The sequence below is a fragment of the Pongo pygmaeus genome, chromosome 3, assembly GCF_028885625.2.
Source record: "Pongo pygmaeus isolate AG05252 chromosome 3, NHGRI_mPonPyg2-v2.0_pri, whole genome shotgun sequence".
Taxonomy (NCBI): Eukaryota; Metazoa; Chordata; class Mammalia; order Primates; family Hominidae; genus Pongo; species Pongo pygmaeus.
The window spans coordinates 100,613,212-100,639,548 of record NC_072376.2 but is presented as its reverse complement, the minus strand read 5'-3'; the positions used below and the strand labels follow the sequence as shown (position 1 = coordinate 100,639,548).

The 26,337-nt window shown below is 40.2% G+C and overlaps 1 protein-coding gene and 2 non-coding genes across 5 annotated transcripts in view; 2 read left to right on the top strand and 1 right to left on the bottom strand.

The window, feature by feature from the left end:
• ABCG2 (ATP binding cassette subfamily G member 2 (JR blood group)) overlaps nucleotides 1-26,337 on the top strand; it is a 142,316-nt gene that overhangs the window by 21,690 nt on the left and 94,289 nt on the right. For 2 of the 3 annotated variants that reach the window (XM_063663878.1, XM_063663876.1), the window contains one exon: nucleotides 19,945-20,067. The exons of the other annotated variant lie outside the window; for it this stretch is intronic. The gene's annotated coding sequence lies outside the window, so the exon portion shown is untranslated. The remainder of the gene's footprint in view (nucleotides 1-19,944; nucleotides 20,068-26,337) is intronic. 3 annotated transcript variants of the gene reach the window in all.
• Nucleotides 3,313-3,438, top strand: LOC129035978 (U6atac minor spliceosomal RNA). The gene has a single exon (XR_008502453.1). It is a non-coding gene; the product is annotated as a U6atac minor spliceosomal RNA (small nuclear RNA).
• Nucleotides 7,980-8,087, bottom strand: LOC129035884 (U6 spliceosomal RNA). Its single transcript, XR_008502378.1, has one exon. It is a non-coding gene; the product is annotated as a U6 spliceosomal RNA (small nuclear RNA).

Genomic DNA, 26,337 nt, shown 5'->3' with positions numbered 1-26,337 from the left:
GTATATTGCTACTACCACGTAGCTTGAATCTAAAACTTATCATTACTTATTATTTTATATAACATTGCCAACACCAACACAACCCCTGCTAATCAAACTGAAAAAAATATTTTCTTTCACTTAAAATTTTTATTTTTTACTTATAGAAAGAGGTATGAACTTTGTTTTTTGTTTTTGTTTTGTTTTTTGTTTTTTTTGAGACGGAGTCTTGCTCTCACCCAGCCAGGCTGGAGTGCAGTGGCATGACATCAGCTCACTGCAACCTCCAGCTCCCAGGTTCAAGCGATTCTTCTGCCTCCTGAGTAGCTGGGATTACAGGCACTCACCACGGCGCCCGGATAATTTTTGTATTTTAGTAGAGATGGGATTTCACCACATTGGCCAGGCTGGTCTCAAACTCCTGACCTCAGGTGATCCACCTGCCTCAGCCTCTGAAAGTGCTGGGATTATAGGCGTGAGCCACCGCACCTGGCCTGAATTTTGTTTTTATTTATTTTGTTTTTTTGGTGTTTTTTGTTTTTTTTGGGGGGTTTTTTTTTCGGTTTTTTTTTTTTTTTTTTGAGACGGAGTCTCGCTCTGTCGCCCAGGCTGGAGTGCAGTGGTGCAATCTCTGCTCACTGCAACTTCTGCCTCCCTGGTTCAAGTGATTCTTGTGCCTCAGTCTCCTGAGTAGCTAGAATTGTAGGTGTGCGCCACCACTCTCAGCTAATTTTTGTATTTTTAGTAGAGACAGGGTTTCGCCATGTTGGCCAGGCCGGTATTGAACTGACCTCAGGTGATCCGACTGCCTCGGCCTCCCAAAGTGCTGAGATTATAGGCTTAAACCACTGCACTTGGCCAAGGTATGAACTGTTTTGTTTTGTTTTTTTGAGACAGTCTCGCTCTGTCACCCAGGCTGGAGTGCAGTGGTGTGATCTCGCCTCACTGTAACCTCCGCCTCCCAGGTTAATTGGTTAAGACCAATTTTGTCAGTCCAATTTCAAATGTTATAATTAAATGAGTAATTTATGCCTTTGATTTAAAGTTGCAATACCACAAGTTTGGAGAAAATAGTAGGACACTTGAAATAAGTAAGGTTGGCCATATTTATGGTTTCAATTTATTTGCTTTGTCTGGGTTGCTTGAGCACTTGGGAAAGTTTAGTTTTTTAAATTAGAAAATGGAAGTACCTTGGTATGCAGAAAAAAGTTAACAGAGAAGATCTGTTTGAGTTTGCTATTCTTAGAAAGGCCTGCTTTTGAGCTTGATTCTTAGGGAGCATCTGGAAGTTGCTTCACAGTGTCCCCAGTTATCAGTTAACTGATAAGGGTGGGTCACACACTTGCTTTCTTTCCTTCTGAGACTCTGTAATTTTGGTTTCAGAGTGTATCTACTTGACCAGCCCTCCTAAAAACCTTGGGCCCTAAGTCTCTAGTAGAGTTCCCTGGGCCAAAGTATTGCACACATGTTGCATTTTCATTGCTGGGGGAAGTGTGTGCTCTGTGTGACCCTTCATGGGAAGGGGAGAGCTTGAGGAAGCTTGCCCATGGATTTCTCCGACTCTCCCTATAGCTTTCCCTTATCATCCAGCTATGTATCCTTGCAACATTGTTGTAATAGTAATAAATCTTAGCTATGAGTAGAATGATTATATATACTGAATTATGTAAATTGTTTCAGTGAATCTCTGAACATGGAGGTGGTCTAGGGCAGTCCCAATGACACTCTAAGGAACTGGATGTTTTAAACTTCCAAGTACAGTTTAAAGTATTTGGAAGTGTTTAATGAACTAAGATTATAAATTAGACCAACCCATTATTGAGAGATTCCTTGGAAGTGAATACTGAAATTTGCTACACCTACTGATGGAGCAACAGTATTTGTAAACTGAATTTACAGCCCTAAGAAAAAGTAGAGTCTTAAATTTACAACTTTAGTTATCGAATATTAATTTCTAAAATTCACATAAACATTTGAATAGACTTTTCAGCCAACAGAAATATCCCTCATTGTGCCCTGACAGGGATATTGAAAAAAAACAAATGAGGTTGGGTGCAGTGGCTATGCCTGTAATTCCAGCACTTTGGGAGGCTCAGGTGGGAGGACTGTTTGAGCTCAGGAGTTCGAGATTAGCCTGCATAACATAGTGGGACCTCGTCTCTACTAAAAATAAAAAAATTAGCCAGGTATACTGGGGCATGCCTATAGTCTCACCTACTAGGGAGGCTGAGGCAGGAGGACTGCTTGAACCCAGGAGTTCGAGGCTGCAGTGAGCTGAGATTATGCCACTGCACTCCAGCTCTGGGTGACACAGCAAGACTCTGTCTCAAGAGAAGAAAAAGAAAAATATCCCTCGAGGAGATCAAAAAAGCTCAAATTTAATATATCTCATCACCCAATAGCAGATTTGTCCTCGAACAGAAAGACTTTTTTTCCAGTTGTCCACAGTTTCATATCACTAAGATTTCAGTTAAAAAGAAGGAGACTAGGATGTAGACCTGTTTATGCCACGTCACAGGAAACCATATTATACCACTTTACAGAGTCTGCCTCTGATAATGTTAACATGTGATTAAAAAAAATCAGTAAGTAGGAAGTCCAATTGAACTCATGTAATAGCTGGTAACTCTGTAGTGTTAAAAGTCCAGAAAAAGTTAATAAAAGCTCGTCTTTCCAGTCTTTTAATATTCTTTAATGTTCTAGAGATTTCTCCATTGGATTATGAAGAGTGTGGCAGGGGTCTCAAGTAAAGCAGTAAATACTTGTTATGCATAAGAATGCACTGCTTTGAGACTGGGCGTAGTGGCTCACTATTGTAATCCTAGCACTTCGGGAGGCCGAGGCGGGTGGATCACCTGAGGTCAGGAGTTGGAAAGCAGCCTGGCCAACATGGTGAAACCCCGTCTCTACTGAAAATACACAAATTACCTGGGCTGTGGTGGTGAGAGATGAAGTTGTCTGGGCTTCTGGGTCGGGTGGGGACTTGGGGAACTTTTCTGTTAGCTAAAGGATTGTAAACGCACCAATCAGTGCTCTGTGTCTAGCTAAAGGTTTGTAAATGCACCAATCTATGGGACTATTGGGTTTGTTGTTTCAAGAATAAATGTTAAGAGCTCAAAGGAAGATGAGACCACTGTGGGCTAGAGTGGTAGTGAAGAAAGGCTTCATGGAGAAGGTGGGCCTGGATCTAGGTATTAAAATTAATACATTGGATTTAAAAATATGACAACGGGGAACGGCATGAGTAGCAAGAGTGTGAATGAAGGATGGAAGTGAGAAAATAAGAGGCATGATTATGAGATGTCTAGCTGTCTTAGAAAAGAAGAGTGGGGAGTATTGTATGAAAGGACAGAAGGTTAACACTTCTCTTGACAAGGATGGAAGAGGCCCTCAGGCCTGACAACAAGCATACAGTTAAGGCATTGCCACCTACTTCATGGCATCCAACTATCATTTTTATTTTTATTTTTTCAATGAAACAACTACAAAAAAATTTTAAAAAAAGAAGAAAAAGAGTGGAAAAAGGCTGTGTAGTATCAGGATGTGGTGGCCATGCTTCCAAGGGTCAGGAGTTTGGACTTGATTCATTTATTTTTTTAAGACAGGGTCTTTCTGTATTGCCCAGGCTGGTGTTGAACTCCTGGCTTCAAGCAAAGCTCCCATCTTGGCCTCCCAAAATGCTGGGATTACAGGACACTGCGCCTGGCCAGGACTTGATTCTTTCAGCTGGGAGAAGAACTAGCAGATTTTCAACAGGCAACAACATGAAGAAAGAGTTTGATAGTTCTAGAATAAAGATTATACTGGAGACAGGGTACAGGACAGTTTAGATTGGATTAGAGAACGAAGTATTGTTGGCAGAGACTAGCTTGGAAGACAGCCCAGATATAAAATGATAAACGGTGGCTGGGCATGGTGGCTCACGCCTGTAATTCCAGCACTTTGGGAGGCTGAGGCAGGCGGATCATGAGGTCAAGAGATCGAGACCATCCTGGCCAACATGGGGAAACCCCATCTCTACTAAAAATACAAAAATTAGCCAGGCATGGTGGCACGCACCTGTAGTCTCAGCTACTCTGGGGGCTGATGCAGGAGAATTGCTTGAGCCCGGGAGGCAGAGGTTGCAGTGAGCTGAGATCACACCACTGCACTCCAGCCTGGGCGACAGAGCGAGACTCTGTCTCAACAAAAAAATAAATAAATAAAAGATAAAATGATAAAGGGCTAAGATAAAGTGAGGTTAGAGGTTATGGAGAGAGACAGATTTCTCAAACATTGTAAAGGAAGAACTGATGGGACTGGTGACCATAAGAGTAACTTTATGAAAGTGGAACAGAATGGTAAGTTTTCAGAATAAAGTGTACATCTATGGGTCATTTTTATTATAGTTTTTATTTTTAATGCCAAGTTAGTTGGAGTCTGTGTGTATATAGAAAGGTAGTGTGAAAAGAAAAGTTTAGATCCCTACTTTTTCAGAGAAAACAACTTTCAAAACATAATTCAAAACATAATTGGAACACATATCTTAGGGATTTAATGCTATGCATTTTAAGATTAAGATTAAGATTGTCCTGACACTTGGAAGAGCAATCTGCTGGTGTGTTTGGAAGACTTTTCAATGATTTTGTAGGGAAAAGCCCAAGTACTAACATCTTTAGTGATTTCACCACACTATGAAGTTCTCTGCCAGTGGAATTTGAAGGAAATAAAACTACAGGAATTCATTAGACATTTCCTAGTGTGCCCCTGTTGGTAGACGTGCTTCAGGAAAAGGTGAACAGCTCCTAGCCAAAGAGGAAGCAGCTTTCAGAAAACAAAGCCAAGAATAAGAATTGGCAGTACTCTCAAGACACTGAGCAAGTTGTTCAAGACAGTCTGGTCTTCCTGTTTTGCGGGATTTGCAAACATATTTTGCACTTAAATGGCAAATCTTTTGACAGCATGGGACTTTAGTTTCAAGTATATTTTTATACAGCACCCACCTACTCTAATAATGAAATTCAGATATTCCCATCCTAATCCCCACTGCCTCCAAAACAATACAATTAATCCTTCTCTGATGGAGAGAATGACAAATTCCCTTCTGCCAAAAACAACCAGTCTTCTTATTCCTTTAAAACACTGTCAACTATCTCCCTTTATTTTAAAGCAAAAGAACAAATAAAATAAAATGAAGCTTTCTTGCATTCCCAAGTAAGGCTAACTGATCTAGGATCTAAAATATATTGAAGATGTGCAAAACTTGTGCATACACTTGGAATTATTGGCAACTGTGAGTATTTTATGCCTATGCTCTTAGTTATATTGAATATCTATAGCAAAGTTATTCTCCATGTCCAAATGGGACCCTAAACATATATCATCAATATTATATGTTCTGCAGCAGACAACTGCCTGGCTTGAATTCTTTTTTTTGTTTGTTTGAGATGGAGTCTTGCTCTGTCACCAGGCTGGAGTGCAGTGGCACGATCTCGGCTCACTGCAACCTGCACCTCCCAGGTTCAAGCGACTCTCCTGCCTCAGCCTCCTGAGTAGCTGGGACTACAGGCGCCTGTCACCACGCCCGGCTAATTTTTTGTATTTTTAGTAGAGACAGGGTTTCACCATGTTGGCCGGGGTATTCTCGATCTCTTGACCCCATGATCCTCCCGCCTCGGCCTCCCAAAGAGCTGGGATCACAGGCATGAGCCACCAAGCCCAGCCGGCTTGAATTCTTTACAGCTGAGGTGTGTTAGGTCTTTGCAAAGCAAACAAAATCATTTCCTACTTGAAGAAAAGAAAACTAGAGAAACGGAGGAAGAAAGAGAAAATTTGCAAAGTGATCAAAAAGGAATAATTATATTTAAAGAGTTACCTTTTCTTTTAAAGTTTGGAGCTGGCATACCTTTGGTCCAGCTGTGGCTTTAAGATTTTCTGGTACAAAAGTAGAGAGTAAGTATTTCAGGGTAATCTATAAAAAAAAAATCTTGTGCCACTGGAATAATTTTATTCCGATAATATCAGAAAAATTTAGTTGCCCTTTTGCCTTCTCATGTTTAAGGAAAGTCTTAAACATGAGTTTAAGTTTCTTTTCTTTTTTTTTTTTTTTGAAACTGAGTTTCGCTTTTGTTACCCAGGCTGGAGTGCAATGGCACGATCTCAGCTCACTGCAACCTCTGCCTCCTGGATTCAAGCGATTCTCCTGCTTCAGCCTCCCAAGTAGCTGGGATTACAGGCGCCCGCCACCACGCCCAGCTAATTTTTGTATTTTTAGTAGGGACAGGGTTTCACCATGTTGGCCAGGCTAGTCTCAAACTCATGGCCTCAGGTGACCCAAAGTGCAGTGATTACAGGCATGAGCCACTGCGCCTGGACTGAGTTTAAGTTTCTTAGGCAAAGCTCTCAAGTTATATTTAAGCTCCAATATTCGTACATTCTAATTAAACCTCTTTGAAGAAATAGTTCTACATGTTGTTAACTATGGAAACCAGCCATGACTGTCAGTTTGCTGGGGCGCTGGATCATTGAATTCAGCTACTAGAATCCACTTGTCATTAACAGTTTACAAAACCAAAAAGAACAGGGGAGTATTCCTTTCTCTGGTCTTTCCCTCAGTTCTTTCATCTTTTCGCCTCATCCTCAATTCCATCCCCGACTCTCTTCTCACCTCTCCAGTTCTTAGTAATTTGCAATACAATGTTTTGAATTACCCTCAATGTTTTAAGTTGGAACCCCATTAAACTGGCATTGTGCTGAACACTAGTTTCATTAAAGTATAATTTGTGGCTTAATAGCAGGCTAATAAAACATTTTTAATTAATTAATTTACATCTATTTAAATGGAAACCTACCTTACTAGTGTAAAGAATTTGGGTGGAAGGGAAAGAGAAAAGGTAAAGTACAGAAAGTTCTGTGCTACTAAACTATTGAAACAAATATTTCTAAAAATATAATCTCTCAAATTTATTTTATTATTTATTTACTATTTTTAGAGACAGGGTCCCTCTCTGTTGACCTGGCTGGAGTGCAGTGGTGCGATCAAGGCTCACTGTAACCTCCAACTCCTGGGCTCCAGTGATCCTCCTGCTTTAGCCTCCTGAGTAGCTAGGATTACAGGTGTGTACTACTGAGACAGCCAAGTATAAAGGGGTCCCCGGAGAACCTCTGACCAGCCTGTACACTGGGAGAACGGGGTGGAGCCATGGGAAGTTTGAGCCCTTTGCAGTGGGGAGGAGCCTGGACGCTCCTGTTCCAGGGTGGTAACCTGTGATTCAATCTGTGAGGCGAGAGACCAGCTAGCAGAACTCTCACTTTGCTTAGAGTCCCTGTTTTCCGTTTCTCCTTTTCACCCAATAAATTCCATTTTTCTTGTCCTTCAAAGTGTCTGCAAGCCTACTCTTTCCTGGTTGTGTGACAAGGATCTTAAGGAGAAAGTCCTACAACACTACCATGCCCAGCTAATTAAAATATATATATATATAATTGTAGAGATGGGGTCCTCCTATGTTGCACTGGTTGGTCTTGAGCTCCTGGCCTCAAGCAGTCGACCTGCCTTGACCTCCCAAGGTAATGGGATTACAGATGTGAGTCATCACATAACGCCTAGACTCTCAAATTTCTTGGCCAAAAGTTGACATGGGGCATTATGGGACTTTATCCATTAGTAGCAGGTTGGATGGCAGCCCATGGAATAGTGCCATTGATAAGGCCCTTTGAGGTAAGCAAAATGATACTTCACCGATATTCATTTTGTGATCTTGGCTTCTAAGACCTCTCTTTAGATATTGCTGAATTTTAAAATGCCTGGGGAGCTTTTAAAAATCCCAAAGCCCTGCCACACTCATACCAATTAAATCAGAATTTCTTCCAGGAGACTCCAGTATGCAGATAGGTTGAGGACCAGTGCTTCTTAACACTTAATGTACATATGAATGACTTGTGGATCTTGATGAACTTGCAGGTTTTGAGTGTAGGCTTATGCTGAGGCACAAGATTCTGCATTTTTAAAAAATGTGTTTTTATTAAATATGGAACACTTCACAAATTTGTGTATTATCTTTGTGTAGGGGGCCATGCTAATCTTCTCTGAATTGTTCCAATTTTAGTATATGTGCTCTCAAAGCAAGCACAGATATTGCATTTCTAACCAGCTCTCAGGTGGAGCCCACAATAGTCCTCCCTGGTCCTTAAGTAGCTAGGGAGTTAGGAAGAATTCCCTCTATTTCTGTCTCCTAAAAGAGATTATAAAGAACTGTACAGCTGCTTCTTTCAATGTTTGATATAATTTGCCAGTGAATCTACCTGGGGCTAGGGACTTTCTGTTTTGGAAGTTTATTAATTATTGATTCAATTTTTAAAATAATCCTGGGTCTTTACAGATTGTTTAATTTGTGTGTGTGAATTTTGGCAGATTGCAACTTTCAAGGAATTGGTCCGTTTCATCTAGGTTATCAAATTTGTGAGAATAGTTTTGTTACTATCCTTTTAATGTCTGTGGGGTCTTTAAGTGATGTCCACTCTTTTTTTAAAAAAACTTTTACTGACAGGGCCAACCAGGTAATGTCTACTTTTTTATTTCTGATATTAGTAATTATGTCCTCTCTTTTTTTTTTTTTTTTTTTTGCAGTTAGTGTAACTGGAGACTTATACATTTTATTGACCTTTTCAAATAACTGGCTTTTGTTTTTTTGTTAATTTTCTCTATCGATTTTCAGTTTCTTTTTTTTTCTGATTTTTATTGTTTCTTTTCTTCTGCTTAATTTGTCTTTAATTTGCTCTTCTATTTCTAGTTTTCCAAGGTGGCAGTACACATTATTGATTTTGGATTTGTCTTTTTTTTCTAATATATGTTTCCAATGACATATATTTCCCTTATATTGCAATTGCTGCATCCCACGAATTTTGTTAATTATATTTTCATTTTTATTTAGTTCAAAATTTCTACATATACAATTGAGTATATTGTTGCTATTATTATTTTAACCAGTTATCTGTTAGATCAATTAAGAGTAAGAAAAGTAGGCCGGGCGCAGTGCCTCACACCTGTAATCCTAGCACTTTGGGAGGCTGAGACTGGCGGATCACCAGGTCAGGAGATTGAGACCATCCTGGCTAACGTGGTGAAACCCTGTCTCTACTAAAAACACAAAAAATTAGCTGGGCGTGGTGACAGGCACCTGTAGTCCCAGCTACTTTGGAGGCTGAGGCACAGGAATGGCATGAACCCAGAAGGCGGACCTTGCAGTGAGCCGAGATCCCGCCACTGCACACTAATGTTCTCCTTTCTTTATGTAGATTTCATTTTCTGACCTTTATTGATTTTCTGATCTTTATCAATTTTCTTCTCTTTGAAGAACATCTTTTGGCCACACATGGTGGCCAATGCCTGTAATCCCAGCACTTTGGGAGGCTGAGGTGGGAGGATCACTTGAGGCCAAGAGTTCCAAACCAGGGTGGCCAACATAGTAAGACCCTGTCTCCAATTTTTTGTTTGTTTGTTTTTTGAGACAGGGTCTCAGTCTGTTGCCCAGGCTGGAGTGCACAGGCATGATCAGGGCTCACTGCAGACTTGACCTCCCAGGCTCAAGTGATCCTCTCATCTCAGCCCCCTGGGTAGCTAGGACTACCAGTGTGTGCGTCACCACACCTGGCTAATTTTTTGTATTTTTAGTAGAGATGGGGTTTTGCCATGTTGCCCAGGCTGGTTTTGAATTCCTGAGCTCAAGTGATCTGCCCACTTCAGCCTCCCAAATTGCTGGGATTACAGGCATGAGCCACCATGCCGGGCCTTCTATTTAAAAAATAAAATAAAGTAAAATAACTTTTTTTTTTTTGAGAGGGAGTCTCGCTCTATCGCCCAGGCTGGAGTGCAGTGGCATGATCTCGCTCGCTGCAAGCTCTGCCTCCCGGGTTCACGCCATTCTCCCGCCTCAGCCTCCCGGAGTAGTTGGGACCACAGGCGCCCACCACCACGCCCGGCTAATCTATTTTGTATTTTCAGTAGAGACGGGGTTTCACCATGTTAGCCAGGATAGTCTCGATTTCCTGACCTTGTGATCCGCCCGCCTCAGCCTCCCAAAGTGCTGGGACCACAGACGTAAGCCACCGCGCCCGGCCTAAATAAAGTAAAATAACTTTGAAAAAACACTTCTGCAAGACAGATGTACTGACAACAAATTCCTCTGATGTTTATTTGTCTGAGAAAGTCTATTTCTTCTTTAAATCTGAAGGGAAATTTCACAGTATGCAGAACTCTAAGTTGGTGGTATTTTTCTACCATCATGTTAAATATACTGCATTCTCTTCCTGCTTGCATGATTTCTAATAAGTCAGATATAATTCTTATCTTTGTTTCTCTATAGTTAAGAATATTTTTCCCCTCTGACTTCATTGAAGATTTTTTCTTTATCTTTGATATTCTGTAGTTTGAATATGATATACCTATGTGTAATTTACTTAGGATTTATTCTTCCTGGTATTCTTTGAGTTTCCTGAATCTGTAGTTTGGTATCTAACATTAATTTGGGAGAAGCTGTCAGTTCATAATTGCTTCAAATATTGTTTTTGGCCGGGCGCAGTGGCTCACGCCTGTAATTCCAGCACTTTGGGAGGCCGAGGTGGGTGGATCACCTGAGGTCAGGAGTTTGAGACCAGCCTGGCCAACATGGTGAAACCGCGTCTTTACTAAAAATGCAAAAATTAGTTGGGTGTGGTGGCAGAAGCCTGTAATCCCAGCTACTAGGGTGGCTGAGGCAGGAGAATCACTTAAATTCAGGAGGCAGAGCTTGCAGTGAGCTGAGATTGCACCACTGCACTCCAGCCTGGGCGACAGAGCGAGAGTCTGTCTCAAAAATAAAATATATATATATACACACACACACATATATATACATATACATATATAGTTTTTGTTCCTTTCTCTCTTTCTGTATTTTTTATAATTGTCCCGCAGTTCTTGAATATTTTGCTCCCCCTTTTTTGGGTCTTTTTTCTCTTTGCTTTTCAGTTTCTACTGGACATCCTCAAGCTCAGAGTATCTTTCCTCAGCTGTGTTTAGTCAACTTGTAAGCTCATGAATGGCAATCTTCATAGTGTTTTTAATCTCTAGCATTTTTTTGACTCTTTCTCAGAATTTCCATCTGTCTTATTGCATGCCATCTACTTTATCCATTGGAGCTTTCATTTATTTATTTTTCTTTTTTAGAGGCATAGACTCCTTTGTCACCCAGGCTGGAATGCAGTGACATAATCATAGCTCACTGCAGCCTCAAACTCCTGGGCTCAAGTGATCCTCCTGCCTCAGCTTTCTGAGCACCTGGGACTACAGACATGCACCACTGTGTCTGGGTATTTTTTGTAGTTTTTGTAGTGATTGGATCTCGCTATGTTCTGCAGGGTGGTCTTGAACTCCTAGCTTCAACTGATTTTCCTGCCTGGGTCTCCAAAAGTGCTGGGATTATAGGTGTGAGCCATCATGCCCAACTTATTTATTTTTATTTTTATTTTTGGAGACAGAGTCTTGCTCTGTTACCCAGGCTGAAGTGCAGTGGCACAATCTCAACTCACTGCAGCCTCTGCCTCCTGGGTTCAAGCTATTCTCCTATCTCAGCCTCCCGAGTAGCTAGGATTACAGGCACGTGCCACCATGCCCAGCTAGTTTTTTGTATTTTTAGTAGAGACGGGATTTCACAATGTTGGCCAGGTTGGTCTTGAACTCCTAACCTCAGGTTATCCACCCACCTCGGCCTCCCAAAGTGCAGGTATGAGCCACCATGCCCAGCTGGAAACAAATGATTTTTTTTTTTTTGAGACAGTCTTGCTCTGTCACTCAGGCTGGAGTGCAGTGGTGCGATTTCGGCTCACTGCAACCTGTGCCTCCCATGTTCAAGCAATTATCATGCTTCATCCTACCAAGTAGCTGGGATTATAAGCATATGCCACCACGCCAGGCTAATTTTTGTATTCTTAGTAGAGACGGTTTCACGATGTTGGCCAGGCTGGTCTTGAACTCCTGGCCTTTTATTTATTTTTTGAGACATGGTCTCACTGTATCACCCAGGCTGGAGTGCGGTAATGTAATTATAGCTCACTAGCCTCAAACCCCAGGTCCCGACTGATCCACCTGCCTCAGTCTCCCAAGTAGCTAGGACTACAGCCGCATGCCAGCCCACCCAGCTCATTTAAAATTTTTTTTTAGTTTTTAATTTAATTTAATTTTGAGACAGGGTCTTACTTTGTTGCTCAGGTTAGAGTTCAGTCACATGATCACTGCTGACTGCAGCCTTGACTTCTCCAGCCTCAGGGGATCCTCCTACCTCAGCCTCCTGAATAGCTAGCACTACAGGTATATGCCACCATGCCCAGGTAATTTATGTATTTTTTGTAGAGACAGGGTTTTGCCACGTTGCCCAGGCTGGTCTTGAACTCCTGCACTCAAGCAGTCCTTCCACCTCACCCTCCCAATGTGGTGGGAGTTACTATGCCTGGCCCCATTAGAGCTTTTATCATATTGATCATAGTTGTTTTTAATTCCCACTCTGATAATTCTACTCTTCCTAAAATATCTGTGTCTGGTTCTAATTCTTTGTCCATTCAAACTGTTTTTTGCCTTTTAGTATGCCTTGTATTTTTTTTTTGTTGTTGAAAGCCAGACATGATGTACTGGGTAAAAAGAACTCTAGTAGGTAGGCCTTTCCTGATGTGGTGGGGAGGTGGGGTGGTGGGGTAGGGGTAATATTCTACAGTCCTATGATTAGGTCTTGGTTTTTTTAGTAAGCCTGTGCCACTAGGCTGTGAATTTCACAGTGCCTCTCAGTCTCCCCAACCTTTCACCTTAAATAGGACAGGATGGCTGGAGGGGTTTGGGGTTGGGTATTTCCCTTCACCAAGGTCATTTAAGTGCCCATAAAACCTCAATAGATTAGCCTCTGATAAGATAGTTTCTCTTAAAGGCAGGTCTTGTTAAGAAGAACAGAATGTTCTGGTGTATTTAAAAATGGTTAAATTTCCCCTGCGCAGTCCGATGCTAAACGGGATTTTTTTTTTTTTTTTTAATCTTCAGTGTAAGAGCATCATAAAGTTCCAGGAGGTAAAACGTGCGCCCAGAAATGATCTTTTCGGTATGCTAGTGCTGATGAGGTTCATAGTTGCTGATTCATAATAATTTATGAATCAGAAGAAATTGAAGTATGAATCAGAATGGTAATTAATTGGTTTTCTTATGGGCATTCCTATGACTGAGATACTCAAGTTTCTTCCACAAGCAAACTTACCAGATTTAAAAAAAAAAGGAGATGCACTTGAGAGCTTTTGCATCAAATAATGGAAAATCCTTGTGTGAAGCTGTCTCCACTCATAACAGAAAAACTTCCTTATGCCTGCAAATTTTATATTGCCCTGATTCAGTGTTAAAAGTGTAGTTAAGTGTTCTCAGATTCTGGTAATTGTGATTAAAAATAATGAAGACACCACTTATGGGATGATTATTCTGTGCTAGAAACAATGAACAATGCTAAGCACTTAATCCTCACAAAATCTTTGCAGGTAAAGATGACTACATTTTGGTAGATTAGGAAGGTTAAATGACTGATTTAGTCAAAGTCACCCTCCAAGTTAGTAAAACCCAGAGGCAAGTTCCAATGCAGAGCTCTCTAGTCTGTTCCAGTAGTTAGTCAGACATGTGCGGGGCAGGAGAGTCCCCGACCCCCAACCCAGGAATGTCAGGCCACCATCAGGTGATGGTCAGGCAGTTGTTACACTGGCTCTGCAAAATAGTAATTGGTTGCAGCTGGCGCCAGGGAAAGGTAGTCTCCCAATGGATAGAAACACCTGAAACTAGTGATCAGCAACTTCCTGATAAGATCTCAGGAGCTGGGCGAATGGGCTCAATCAAGCACGTGCACTAAGAGGCAAAATGCCGAGTTTAACTGGTATATGGCCTCCTGAGAGCATTTGACTAGTAAGAGAAAACACCTCAGTTGAGCATGCATACAACTTCAGTAAACACACTGTGCATGTGGCCCCACCCAAGTGCTGACAGGCCACTGTGCATGCAGACAGCCCACCCCAAGGGAAGAATCAGGGGAGAAGGGACATAAGACCCCAGAAGTATGCCAGTGTATAAAACCACAAGTCAAAGGTCAAACTGTGCATGGGATTTCTCAAGTTGCCCACTTGACCGTCTTCCAAGTGTACTTTATTTCCTTTCATTACTGCCCTAAAGCTTTTTGATAAGTTTTTACTCCTGCTCTAAAAGTTGTCTTGCTCTCTCACTCTGCCTTACGCTCCTCTGTCGAATTCTTTCTTCTGAGGAGGCAAGAACTGAGGTTGCTGCAGACCTGTATGGATTGGCTGCTACTAACATATTTTGGTGCCACGTGACTAGGATATGTTTTGCTGCTAACAAGCCGACCACACATTATATGGACCCTATCTGTTTTCTGGATAGCCCAGAACAAACCCTTCTAAGTTAACACATTCTTTATTCTGATATGTTACAGTAAAATTAGTTATGAATGATACAGTTTTAGCTTTGGCCAGTTAATAAACGTGATTGTGATCAGTTTTCCATGAGATTTTATAATCTGGAATATTTTGTTTTTTATTTTTAGAGACAGGGTCTCACTCTGTTTCCCATGCTGGAGTGCAGTGGTGCCATCATAGCTCACTGCAGACTTGAACTCCTGGCCTCAAGCGATCCTCCCACCTTAGCCTCCCAAGGCACTGGGATTATAGGTGTGAGCTCCCAGGCCTGGCGGTAGAATATTTTAAATGTGTAAAAGAAGTATAGAGAATATTGTAATAAATACTCATTTCACTCATATGATGACTTCTAAGCGTTGGCATAAGTCTATTCTCCACAAAGAGATTCCTTTAAAACATAGACTAGTTGGGTCATTTTTCTCCTCAAAATTCTCTGATGGCTTCCCACATCTAAATTAACGCTCAAAGTCCCAGTGAGCCACCAGGCCTTACACCATCAGGCTCCCTATTAACTCCCGCCCTATCTCCTACCATTTTTCCTCCCATTACTGGTACTCCAGCTACATTTACCTTGCCATCTTTTCAAGATGCCAGGCGCTTTCCTATGTCAGCCTTCGTGCCTACAGCTCTTTCTGTCTGAACCATTGCTATCTCAGGATCAAGTTTAGCTGTAAGACAGTGGAAGAAAAAAATAGACATTTATTTATTTCATGTTCAAGAAATATAGAAGCAGTCACTGCAAAGATAGTATAGCAATTTCATGGTTTCAAAGACCCACAATCCTTTTTTTTTTTTTTTTTTTGAGACGGAGTCTGGCTCTGTTGCCCAGGCTGGAGTGCAGTGGCCAGATCTCGGCTCACTGCAAGCTCCACCTCCCAGGTTCATGCCATTCTCCTGCCTCAGCCTCCCGAGTAGCTGGGACTACAGGCGCCCGCCACCACACCCGGCTTATTTATTTATTTATTTATTAATTTAGACAGTCTGGCTCTGTCGCCCAGGCTGGAGTGCAGTGGCACAATCTCGGCTCACTGCAAGCTCTGCCTCCCGGGTTCACGCTATTCTCCTGCCTCAGCCTCCTGAGTAGCTGGGACTACAGGCGCCCGCCACCACGCCCGGCTAATTTTTTGTATTTTTAGTAGAGATGGGGTTTCACCGTGTTAGCCAGGATGGTCTTGATCTCCTGACCTTGTGATCCGCCCACCTCAGCCTCCCAAAGTGCTGAGATTACAGGCGTGAGCCACAGCGCCTGGCCACACCCACACTCCTTGTGTCTTGTTGCTTTGCCATATGCGACTTCCATTCTCAAAGTCATTTCACAGTCCAGGGTAGCTACAGGATCTCCAGTCCCTGGGCTTGAATTCCAGCCAACAGGAAAGAGGAAAAGGCAAAGAGCACTCTGTTTCTATGAAATGTCAGGTGAAAAACGAAATGGAACATCTGATATCTTGAAAATGTTTTTTAAAAATTCAAACCTTTGGCCGGGCATGGTGGCTTATGCCTGTAATCCCATTAGGTTGGGAGGCCAAGGCGGGCAGATCTTGTGAGGTCAGGAGTTCAAGGCCAGTCTGGCCAACATGGTGAAACCCCATCTCTATTAAAAATACAAAAATTAGCCAGGTGTGGTGGCACATGCCTGTAGTCCCAGCTATTCGGGAGGCTGAGGCATGAGAATCGCTTGAACCCAGGAAGTGGAGGTTGCAGTGAGCCAAGATCATACCATGGCACTCCAGCCTGGGCAACAGAGCAAGACTCTGTCTCGAAATAAAATAAAATAACAAATTCAAACCTTTGCTATATGAAGTAAAATCCCATCTACCTTTATGGCAGCCTTACAGGATGTTAAGGTATTCTTTTCAACTAAATTTGTTTCTAATCAGCCTACTAGCAAAAATGTAGTTGAGCTTGATATCATTGTATTGCCTATGATCCAGGATAATTCAGATACTTTTTGTTTTAGCAACAGAAACCTTTTAAAAATTAATTACATAACTATAATATATAAAAATAATAATATATTTATTGATACAAGTACTTTAGGTGCTAAAATTATAACATTTGCTTATCAGGAAATTATACAGTGAAAACAGTATTTTTAGCACAAAAACCTTGTGAGAAAGGTTCACTGATTTCAGCTGTAGTAAGCCTCTGAAATTTATTTCTGTATTTGTTTTGATTGTACAATATTGAGAAAAAATCTCACTCATGGACTAGCGGTCAGAAATGATTTTAGGTTTTTGTGTTGTGTTGTTTTGTTCATCTTATAATTTTATAGTTCTGATTAAACAGACATGGCAAGGGAAGATTTATTCTGAGATACCAATAAAAATAGCACAAGTTAACATATATGTTCCCAATATGTTAAACTTCAGTATATAGTATGTGAGAAGGCATGGTAAATGTGTTTTTATACACTTTCTTAAATGTTTTAAATAAATAATTATATATTTTTAATATATTTTGAAAGGGCGCATTGTCACTTATTGGCTTTTAAAAAAATAGCTTTGGCTGGGCACGGTGGCTTACGCCTGTAATCCCAGCACTTTGGGAGGCTGAGGCGGGTGGATCACCTGAGGTCAGGAGTTTGAGACCAGCCTGGCCAACATGGCAAAACCCTGTCTCTACTAGAAATACAAAAAATTAGCTAGGCAAAGTGGTAAGTGCTTGTAATCCCAGCTACTTGGGAGGCTGAGACAGGAGAATCACTTGAACCCAGGAGGCAGAGGTTGCAGTGAGCTGAGATTGCGCCACTCCACTCTAACCTGGGCAACAGAGCAAGACTCCGTTTAAAAAAAAAAAGGCCAGGCATAGTGGCTCACACCTGTAATCCCAGCACATTGGGAGACAGAGGCAGGTGGATCACCTGAGGTCACGAGTTTGAGACCAGCCTAGCCAACCTGGTAAACCCCGTCTCTTCTGAAAATACAAAAATTAGCTGGGCTTGGTGGTGGGCGCCTGTAATCCCAGCTACTGGGGAGGCTGAGGCAGGAGAATCACTTGAACCCGGAAGGCGGAGCTTGTAGTGAGCTGAGATTGCGCCACTGCACTCCAGCCTGGGCCTGGGCGATGGAGTGAGACTCTGTCTCAAAAAAAGGAAAAGAAAGGGAAAGGGAAAGGGAAAGGGAAGGGAAAATAGCTTCATTGAAATTAGGTCTCAAAATTTTCACCTCTTGTAAGTACACAATCCAGTGAATTTAAATAAATCTATAGAATAGTATAGTCATTACCAATCCAATTTAAGGACATTTCTATCACCCCCAAAAGATTCCTCAGGCCCATTTGTAGTCATTTTTCTTTCCCATCCAAACCCCAGACAACTTTCTTTCTTTTTTTTTTTCTTGACACAGAGTTTTGCTCTGTCGCCCAGGCTGGAGTGCAGTGACACGATCTTGGCTCACTGCAACCTCCACCTCCTGAGTTCAAGTGATTCTCATGTCTCAGCATCCTCGGCTTCCTGGGTAGCTGGGACTACAGGCATGCGCCACCATGCCTAGCTAATTTTTTGTATTTTTAATAGAGACGGGATTTTGCCATGTTGCCCAGGCTGGTCTCGAATGCCTGAGCTCAGGTAATCTGCTACCTCGGCCTCCCAAAGCCCCACACAACTTTTTAGCTATAAAGATTTGCCTTTCTGCATGTTTCATTAAATGGAATCCTATAATTGCTTTGTACTTTTATTATACTTAGCATGTTTTTGAGGTTTATCCATCTTGTAGCATGAATTAGTACTTCATTAATTTTGATTGCTGAATGATTTTTTATTGTGTAAGTATACCACATTTTGTTTATTCACTTATCAGTTGATGGGTATATTCAGGTTTCCAGTTTTTAGCTGCTATGGATAATGCTACTGTAAAACATTTGCTTACAGCCCTTTGTGTAAACATAGGCTGTCATTTCTCTTGGACAGATTCTGAGAAATGAATTTGCTGATTCATATGTTAAACATATGTTTAGCTTTTAAAGAAACTGCCAAACTGTTTTCCAAAGTGATTTTATCATTTTTAAATTCCTACCAGCAATGTATGAGGATTCCAATTTCTGGGATTAAGAGGATGCCCTCCTAATTTTGTAAATAGACTCCTGGATAGTTGAATGACTTAATTACAATTCCTGTACAATAGGTTTTATAGAGCATTTCTGAAGGCCCACGGTTTGGATTTGAGGTCAAACAGAGATTAGGGACTGATGAGTTCAGATAGGACAGGGGTATAAAGTGAGAAAATCAGTATTTCCTGATAGCACTAGAGATTTATTTGCTGGCTGAAGATAAAGGAGATTAGGCATCAAAGAGAAGGAAGGAAGAACTCTGAACTCTATAAAAACAGGCTTTAATAATAGAAATCTACCTCAAAGACTGTTTTAAAAAGAAAAAAGAAACCCAACAAACAAGAACTCTTACAGTTAAAGGAATTGTGTTCAGTATATAAGGGGTGACTTTGCATATTTACCTCAAATCACCCCATGCCTTCTTTGCATTTATGACTCATGTACATTTCTTTCTGTATATTCCTTTAAATTAACCTCATTCATTCATACCCCTTTAAACTAATTTCATTCATTCATTCATTAACAATGTACTGTTCTTTTTAATGATAAAAACCCTAAATAGGAATAGAAGGAAGCGTCTTCAGCATGATAAAGACCATATATGAAAAACCCACAGCTAACTTCATATCAATGGTACCATCAAACTGAAAGTTTTTTACTTAAGATGATTAACAAGTGCCTGATTTTGCCACTTACATTCAACATGGTATTAGCAATTGTAGCCAGATAAATTAGGCAACCAAAAGAAAGCCATTTGAATTGGAAAGGAGAAAGTAAAATTATCTCTGTTCACAGATGTTGTAATCCTCTATGTTGAAAACCTTAAAGATTCCACACACGAAAATTAGAGCCACTAAATAAATTCAGCAAAATAGAGGCATACAAAATCAACACAGAAAAATCAGTTGCATTTTATTTTATTTCTTATTTATTTATTTATTTATTTATATTTTTAGATGCAGGGTCTCACTCTGTTGTCCAGGCTAGAGTACAGTGGCATGATCATAACTCACTGCAGCCTTGAACTCCTTGGCTCAAGTGATTCTCCTGCCTCAGCCTCCCGAGTGGCTGGGAATACAAGCATGTGCCACCGCACCCAGCTCATTTTTAAATTTTTTGTAGAGACGGTGTGTTACTATATTGCCCAGACTGGTCTCAAGCTCCTGATCCTCCCTTCTTGGCCTGGGCATGAGTCATTGCACCTGGCCTGGTTGCATTTTATACTCTAGCAATGAATAATCAATCCAAAGTGGAAACTAAGAGAACAACTCAAGTCATAATATCATCAAAAAGAGTAAAATATTTATAAATAAATTTAATCAAGGAGCCGCAAGATTTGTGTACTGCAAACTTCAAAACATTGCGGAAAGAGACTGAAGAAAATGTAAATGAATATGAAGACATCCTGTGTTCATGAACTGGAAGATCTAATATTGTGTTTTTGTTGTTGTTGTTTAGACAGGGTCTTGCTTCTGTCACCCAGGCTGGAGTCCAGTGGCGCGATCTTGGCTCGTTGCAGCCTCTGCTTCCCAGGTTCAGGTGATTCTCCTACCTCAGCCTCCTGAGTAGCTGGGATTACAGGTGTGCACCACCAAGACCAGCTAATTTTTGTATATTTTGTAGCGACTGGTTTTGCCATGTTGCCCAGGCTGGTCTTGAACTCCTGAGCTCAAGTAATCTGCCTTCCTTGTCCTCCCAAAATGCTGGGATTACAGGCATGAGCCACTGCGCATCCTGGAAGATCTAAAATTGTTAGGATGGCAATACTACCCAACAGTCTACAGATTCGATGCAATCCTATCTAGCTCCTAAGGTCATTTTTTGTAGAAATAGAAAAACCCATTCTAAAATTCAAATGAATTGTAAGGGACTCTGAATAGCCAAAATCATCTTGAAAAGAACAAAGTTGGAAGTCTCACACTTCCTGATTTTAAATCTTATTACGAAGTTATGGCTGGGTGTGGTGGCTCATGCTTCTAATCTCAGCTCTTTGGGAGGCCAAAGTGGTAGGATCAGGAGTTTGTAACCAGTCTGGGGAACATAGTGAGACCCCATCTTTATTAAATTAAAAAAAAAAAACAAAGTTAATTGTAATTAAAATAGTGTCATATGGGCATAAGGACAGACATTTAGACCAATACAATAGAATAAAGTGACCAGAAATAAACCTTTGCATATGTGGGCAATTGATTTTCAACAAAGGTGCCGAGACTAATTCAGTCGGGGAAGGACAGATGTTTCAACATATGAGGCTGGGAAAACTGGATAGCCACATATGAAAGAATAAAGTTGGACCCTTACCTTATATAGTACTATATACAAAAATGATCAAAAACCTAAATCTAAGACTTAAACTTATGAAATTCTTACAAGAAAACATAAGAGAAAATCATTATGACATTGGATTTAGCAATGCTTTTTAGGCTATGACACTGTTGCTTATTTTACAGGATGCTTTCCCTCCCCAACCCATGACCACACATACCAATAGCAATCCCAGATACTATGATGACTAAAAATGCTACTGGACATTTCCAAACATCCTGCCTGTAGTTGAAACCACTATAAGATACAAAAGATATTTGTGTGTGTTGTTAGTAGCATATTTTCAGAGATTGGTAAGAAACTGCCCCATTTGGTAGGGTGTCTTCTCTATTCACTCTTCTTAGTACAAATTGTTAAATTAGCTCATCCCTTTAATATAATTTTTAATGTTTGTGGGTACATTGTAGGTGTATATATTTATGGTGTACATGAGATATTTTGACACAGGCATACAATATGTAATAATCACATCAGGATAAATGAGATATCCATCACCTCAAGCATTTATCCTTTATTTATTTATTTATTTATTTATTTTTTGAGAGGGAGTCTTGCTCTATTGCCCGGGCTGGAGTGCAATGGCATGATCTTGGCTCACCGCAACCTCTGCCTCCTGGGTTCAAGCAATTCTCCTGCCTCAGCCTCCTGAGTAGCTGGGATTAGAGGCACCCACCACCACGCCTGGCTAATTTTTGTATTTTTAATAGAGATGGGGTTTCACCATGTTGGCCAGGCTAGTCTTGAACTCCTGACGTCAAGAGATCTGCCCACCTCGGCCTCCCAAAGTGCTGGGATTACAGGCATGAGCCACTAGGCCTGGTCAACATTTATCCTTTCTTTGTGTCACAGACAACCCAATTGTATTTTTTTAGTTATTTTAAAATGTACAATAAATTACTGTTGCCTGTAATCACCCAGTTGTGCTATCAAATACTAGATCTTATTCATTCCATCTAACTATATTTTTGTACCCATTAACCAGCCCCACTTCTCCCTTGCCACACTACCTTCCCAGTCTCTGGTAACCACCTTTTTTTTTTTTTTTTTTTTTGAGACAGAATCTTGCTCTATCTCCCAGGCTGGAGTGCAGTGGCGCAGTCTCAGTTCACTGCAACCTCTGCCTCCTGGGTTCAAGCAATTCTCCCTGCCTCAGCATCCTGAGGAGCTGGGATTACAGGCACCCCCAACCATGCCCGGCTAAATTTTTGTATTTTTAGTAGAAACAGGATTTCACCATGTTAGCCAGGCTTGTCTCAAACTCCTGACCTCAAGTGATCTGCCTGCCTCAGCTTCCCAAATTGCTGGCATTACCGGCATGAGCCACCGACCGTGCTTATAACCACCATTTAAAAAAATGTAATAGAGATGGGGTCTCACTATGTTGCCCAGGCTGGTCTCAGACAGACTCAAGAGATTCTCCCACATCAACCTCCCAAGGTGTTGGAGTTACAGGCATAAGCCACTGTGCCTGGCCGCTAACCACCATTCTACTCTATCTCCATGAGTTCACTTGTTTTGATTTTTTAGCTCATGCAAACAAGTGAGAACATGAGAAGTTTGTCTTTCTGTGCCTGACTTATTTCACTTGACATAATGACCTTCAATTCCATTTATATTGTTGCAGATGTCAGGATCTAATTTTTTTGTGGCTGAATAGTATTCTGTTGTGTATAAGTACCACATTTTTAAAATTTATCCATTCATCTGCTGATGGACACTTGGGCTGTTTCCAAATCTTGGTTATTCTGAATAGTGCTGTAATATAAACACAGGAGTGCAGATATCTCTGTGTCATACTGATTTCCTTTTTTGGGGATATATACCAAGCAGTGGGATTCCTGGATCATATGTAAGTTCTATTTTTAGTTTTTTGAGAAACCTCCAAACTATTCTCCATAGTGGTTGGACTAATATATATTCCCACCAACAGTGCACAAGGGTTCCCTTTTCTCCCTCCACATTCTTGACAGCATTTGTTATTACCTGTCTTTTGGATAAAAACTGTTTTAACTGGGATGAGATGATATCTCATGATAGTTTTGATTTGCATTTCTCTGATTAATGATAGTGAGTACCTTTTCATTTACTTATTTGCCATTCGTTTGTCTTCTTTTGAGAAATGTCTGTTCAGATATTTTGGCCATTTTTAAATTGGATTATTAGTTTTTTATAGAGTTTTTTTCAGTTCCTTATACATTCTGGTTATTAATCCCTTGTCAGATGGGTAGTTTACAAATATTTTCTCCCATTAATATGGTTCTGTGGTTTGTCTCCTCACTTTGTTGATTATTTTCTTAGCTGTGCAGAAGTTTTTAACTTGATGTGATCCCATTTATCCATTTTTGCTTTAGTTGCCTGTGCTCATGGGGTATTACTCAAAAAAACTGTTGTCCATTTCAATATCCTGGAGATCTTCCTCAATGTGTTCTTTTAGTAGATTCATAGTTTTAGTTTTGTTTTGTTTTGACAGAGTTTCACTCTTGTTGCCCAGGCTGGAGTGCAGTGGCACGATCTCAGCTGACTGCAACCACTGCCTCCTGAGTTCAAGCAATTCTCCTCCCTCAGCCTCGCCTCACAAGTAGCTGGGATTACAGGTGCCCACAACCACACCCAGCTAATGTTTTGTATTTTTAGCAGAGATAGGGTTTCACCATGTTGGCCAGGCTGGTATTAAACTCCCGACCTCAGGTGATCCACCCGCCTTGACCTCCCAAAGTGTAGGGATTACAGGCGTGAGCCACCTCGCCCATCCATGAGGTCTTATATTTAAGTTTTTAATCCATTTTGATTTGATATTTGTATATGGTAAGAGATAGGGGTCTAGATTCATTCTTCTGAATATAGATACCCAGTTTTCCCAGCATCATTTATTGAAGAGATATTCTTTTCCCAGTGTATGTTCTTGGGACCTTTGTCAAAAATGAATTCACTGTAGATGTATGGAATTGTTTCTGGTTTCTCTATTCTGTTCCATTGGTCTATGTGTTTTTATGTCAGTACCTTGCCATTTTGGTTATTATAGCTCTGTACTATAATTTGATGTCAGGTAATGTGTTTTTTCTAGTTTTGTTCTTTTTGCTCAGGATGGCTTTGCCTATTGTGGGTCTTTTGAGGTTCCATATAAAGTTTAGAATTTGTTTTTCTATTCTTATGACAAATGCCATTGGTATTTTGATGGGGATTGCATTGAACTGTAGATTTCTTTGGGTAATGTGACATTTTAACAACAATGATTCTTCCAATCTATGAACATGGAATATCTTTCCATTTTTGGTGTCTTCTTCAATTTCTTTCATTGCTATTTTATCACTTTCATTGTAAAGATATTTTACTCCTTTAATTAAGTTAATTCCTAGGTATTTTATTTTATTTGTAGCTATTGTAAATGGGATTACTTTCTTGATTTTTTAGATTGTTTGCTACTGACATATAGAAATGCTACCAATTTTTTGTATGTTGATTTTGTATCCTGCAACTTTACTGAATTTGTCAATTCTAATAGTTTTTTGCTGGAGTCTTTAGTTTTTCCAAATATGAGATCATATCATCTGCCAGCAAAGATAATTTGACTTCCTCCTTTTCAATTTGGATGCCCTTTATTTTTTTCTCTTATCTGATTGCTCTAAATAGGACTTCCAGTACTATGTTGAATAACAGTGGTGAAAGTGGGCATCCTTGTTTTGTTCCAGATCTTAGAGAAAAGGCTTCTAATTTCTCCCCATTCAGTATGATACTAGCTGTGGGTCTGTTGTATATGGCTTTTATTATGTTGAGGAATATTCTTTCTATACCCAGTTTTTTGGAGGTTTTTATCATGAAGGGATGTTGAATGTTAGCAAATGCTTTTTCAGCATTTGTTTTAATAATCATGTCTTTGTCCTTCATTCTGTTGATATGATGTATGACATTGATGGATTTGTATATGTTGAACCATCTTTGCATCACTGGGATAAACCCTATTTGGTCATGATAAATGATGTTTTCAATGTATTGTTGAATTTGATTTGCTAGTATTTTGTTAAGGATTTTTTCATCAATATTCATCAAGGATACTGGCTTCTAGTTTTTTTTTTTTTTTTTGATGTGTCTTTGTCTGGTTTTGGCATCAAGGTAACACTGGCCTCATAGGATGAGTTTGGAATTATTCCCCCTTCCTCTATTTTTTGGAATAGTTTTGGTAGAACTGGCATTTTTCCTTAAATGTTTGCTAGAATTCAGCAGTGAAGTCATTGGATTCTGAGCTTTTCTTTGCTAGGAGACTTTTTATTATGGCTTCAATCTTATTACTTGTTATTAGTCTGTTCACATTTTGGATTTCATTATGGTTCATTCTTAGTTGGTTGTGTACATTCAGGAATTTATTTCTTCTAGGTTTTCCAATTTATTCTCATATGGTTGCTTATAGTGACTCTAATGATCCTTTGAATTTCTGCAGTATCAGTTGTTGTGTCTCCTTTCTCATCTCTGATTTTATTTATTTGTTTCTTTTCTCTTTTTTTCTTCATTAGTCTGGCTAAAGGTTTGTCAATTTTGTTTAACTTTTCAAAAAACCAACTTTCAGTTTCATTGATTTTGTCTATTGTTTTCTTTGTTTCAGTTTCATTTATTTCACTCTGATCTTCATAATTTCTCTTCTTCTACCAGTTTTGGGTTTGGTTTGCCCTTCCTCTCCTAGTTCTTTAAGATGCATAGTTTGGTTGTTTATTTGAAGTTTTTCCACTTTTTTTTTTTTTTTTTTTTGAGACAGAGTCTCACTCTGTTGCCCAGGCTGGAGTGCAGTGGTGCGATCTCGGCTCACTGCAACCTCCGCCTCCTGGGTTCAAGTGATTCTCCTACCTCAGCCTCTTGAGTAGCTGGGACTACAGGTGCCCACTGCCATGCCCAGCTAATTTTTTGTATTTTTAGTAGAGACGGGGTTTCACTGTGTTAGCCAGGATGATCTCAATCTCCTGACCTCATGATCTGCCTGCTTCGGCCTCCCAAAGTGCTAGGATTACAGGCATGAGCCACCACGCCTGGCTGTTTTTCTACCTTTTTATGTAGGTGCATATATAAACTTCCCTCTTAGTACTCCTTTTGCTGTATCCCATAGGTTTTGATATGTTGTATTTCCATTATCATTTGTTTCAAGAAAATTTTTAATTTTCTTACTAGTTTCTTCATTGACCCACTAGTCATTCAGGCACATGTTGTTTAATTTCCATGTATTTGTATAGTTTCCACAATTCCTCTTGTTGAGTTCTAGTTTTATTCCATTGTGGTCAGAGAAGATACTTGAGGTAATTGTGATTTTTTTTTTTTTTTGAATTTTTAAAGAGTTGCTTTGTGGCCTAACATATGGTCTATCCTTGAGAAAGATCCATGGCTGAGGAGAAGAATGTGTATTCTGTAGCTGTTGGATAAATGTTCTGTAAATATCTATTAGTTTCATTTGGTGTATTGTGCAGACTAAGTTCAATTTTTCTTTGTTGATTTTCTATCTGGAAGATCTGTCCAATGCTGAGAGTGGGGTGTTGAAGTTTCCAG